This window comes from Monopterus albus, unplaced genomic scaffold (genome assembly GCF_001952655.1).
Source record: "Monopterus albus unplaced genomic scaffold, M_albus_1.0 scaffold186.1, whole genome shotgun sequence".
NCBI lineage: Eukaryota > Metazoa > Chordata > Actinopteri > Synbranchiformes > Synbranchidae > Monopterus > Monopterus albus.
Window position 1 is genome coordinate 853,067 of NW_018128066.1, and position 3,050 is coordinate 856,116.

The following is a 3,050-nucleotide window of genomic DNA, read 5'->3' on the forward strand; positions in this document are numbered from 1 at the left end:
GAACAGAATATGAAAGGCTTCTTTTTTCCCCCCACCCATTTTCATCTGGAGAATGAGCTGATTAAAATATGGAGAATGGAAGTTCTAGTGGGAAAGTTCATTGCAATCAGTGGTGCAACTTGAGTGGTTGAGTCAATCAAATTCAAAAAGTTATTGAGTCTGGACAGGTGGCAGCTTTACACATATCTTTATGTCCTTACTAGGCCTGCAGCTAATGAACCAGTGAGGATGCTTATTGAGGTCAGAGGCCGCCCTGTAAAATATGTCATATGTTCCAGCAGGTTACTGTGAAAAACAGTAGCAACTGTAATAATTTTGAGATGTAAGGACTCATGACTTTAATGTTCAAGTATGGACTCGTGCCACCTTTTTTTCATATTTGGACTCATGCCCCTCAGATTCATGCACTCACTGAGGTGTTTTTTTAAATAATTTATTTATTCGTCAGTGTTCTTTGTTATACTTCAACTCCAACTTTCAAATTTTCCTTTGCACCCAAGCATTAAAATATACAACAATAGACAACTCAGACAAAACAAACTGTTGTACTGTACTGTTGTCCTTGTTGTGTTTCTGCCTGTCTAGACTTAATTTAAGTTCTAGTTTATGCCTGGGAATTTTTGTTCTTTTGTTAAGTGTATTGCTACTATTAGTTTAGCTGTCCTGTTTTCATTGTTTTATTGTATTGCTGAGGCTTTTTCTATTTAGAGTCATTTAGTTTTTTTAGTATGTGCCTACTGTGTAAAGCCTTGCATTACCCTTTTGTTTGTTTATACACTCTGTAATTAGTCTTGCTCAGGCATTTTACACCCCTAGTCTGGCTCTTGTTAATTCTGTCATGGCCACTGTTATTGTGTTCACCTGCCTTATCCTTGTTAGGTGAACCTGGAGCCCTTCTGTGCAGAGTTCGCCTGCGTGGGTTCTCTCCGGATACTCTGGCTTCTTCCCACAGTCCAAAGACATGCAGCTTAGGTTGATAGGTGTTACGGAGAACCGTATATACGTATACTAGGTCGGACTCAGTAAAAAAGCAGAACTCGGACTCAGGCTTAACCAGTATTTTAATGACTACAGAAATGATGAGTGGTCAGAACCGGTCTCGTCAGCTGATCTCAGGACAGCGGGGAGTGCTGGGTTGACTGGACTGCTAGAGCTACAACCCGAGGTTGTAGGAGAGGCGCAGCTGGCTAAAGAAAAGCAGAGGATGAGAATGAGTAAAAGTGATGCTAAGATTATGGCAATACTGATAGTATACTGAGGGCCTGAGTAGCAGAATTTACTGGCTCAAGTCAGGTGAACGCCATAGGCATGAAACACAGTCCAGAGGAGGTGTAGGAGCTGGCACAGGAGATCACTGGTCTGGCGTGCAGTAGATGGTGAGAATCAGGCTCACAGCGGACAGTAGAGCAGGTAGCAGGAGGGTGTGAGGACGGCTGACAGTTGGGATCCAGAGCCAGGCAACCAGTCCCAGCAAGAGTTGGTCTCCTCGTCCTGAGGAGTGTCACCTGAAATGAAGTCCAATAACATAGAAAACAGTTCACACATAGGGAATCCTAGTGATGAGAGCAAAGACAGGTTACCGGCAGGAATACAAGAGATCATCTGGCAACGAGGGTGCACCAACGCTCCCCTTAAGTGCTAGTCTGGTAATTGAGAGCAGGTGTGCCTTGCCGCCTAGGATGCATTCCCACCTATGTGGGGGTGGAGTTACTGTGACAGCCTGTGCCAGGTGCTGGGGTTGGTCTGGGCCACGGACGTAACAATTGGTAACTCTAAATTACCCACAGGAGTGGGTGAGTGAGTGTGTGGTTGTCTGTCTCTAAGTGTCAGCCCTGTGATAGACTGGCGACCTGTCCAGGGTGGACCCTGCCTCTCGCCCAGGCTGTAGCCCTCCTGCGACCCTGTTAAATATAATATAAACCATCCATCCATTATCTGTACCACTTATTCCTAAAGCTATTCAACACGTCACACCTTTCATGCCTTTGGTTTGCGTTCAAAACCATATCACAAAACTGTTACTCATGGATCTTTGGTGAAAACAGCAAAAAACTATGCTTTTGAACATAATGTGTAAATATCTTGGTAGGTAAACAAGTGCTACTTTTCTCAATTATGAGTACTCTTATGGTATTTGAGTACATTGTGCTTTAAGTGACTTTCATTGTAATAAGGTGTTTAGTATATTATATATGGTATTTTATATTGTACAATTGCTTTTTCAAGTTCAAGTAAATTTATTTGTCATATGCTGAAGTGAGCATACAGTGCCTTGCGAAAGTATTCGGCCCCCTTGAACTTTGCAACCTTTTGCCACATTTCAGGCTTCAAACATAAAGATATAAAACAAATTTTTTGTGAAGAATCAACAACAAGTGGGACACAATCATGAAGTGGAACGAAATTTATTGGATATTTCAAACTTTTTTAACAAATAAAAAACTGAAAAATTGGCCGTGCAAAATTATTCAGCCCCCTTAAGTTAATACTTTGTAGCGCCACCTTTTGCTGCGATTACAGCTGTAAGTCACTTGGGGTATGTCTCTATCAGTTTTGCACATCGAGAGACTGAAATATTTGCCCATTCCTCCTTGCAAAACAGCTCGAGCTCCAAGGAGAAGACTGATCAGAGATGCAGCCAAGAGGCCCATGATCACTCTGGATGAACTGCAGCGATCTACAGCTGAGGTGGGAGACTCTGTCCATAGGGCAACAATCAGTCGTATACTGCACAAATCTGGCCTTTATGGAAGAGTGGCAAGAAGAAAGCCATTTCTTAAAGATATCCATAAAAGGTGTCGTTTAAAGTTTGCCACAAGCCACCTGGGAGACACACCAAACATGTGGAAGAAGGTGCTCTGGTCAGATGAAACCAAAATCGAACTTTTTGGCAACAATGCAAAACGTTATGTTTGGCGTAAAAGCAACACAGCTCATCACCCTGAACACACTATCCCCACTGTCAAACATGGTGGTGGCAGCATCATGGTTTGGGCCTGCTTTTCTTCAGCAGGGACAGGGGAGATGGTTAAAATTGATGGGGAGATGGA

At 42.9% G+C, this 3,050-nt stretch overlaps 1 long non-coding RNA gene across 1 annotated transcript; it reads right to left on the reverse strand.

The window, feature by feature from the left end:
• Positions 1–1,088: 1,088 nt before the first annotated feature.
• On the reverse strand, positions 1,089–1,635 carry LOC109969902 (uncharacterized). The gene is made up of 3 exons (XR_002276333.1): positions 1,544–1,635; positions 1,281–1,505; positions 1,089–1,187 (listed from the first exon to the last, which is right to left on the reverse strand). It is a non-coding gene; the product is annotated as an uncharacterized LOC109969902 (long non-coding RNA).
• Positions 1,636–3,050: the final 1,415 nt, after the last annotated feature.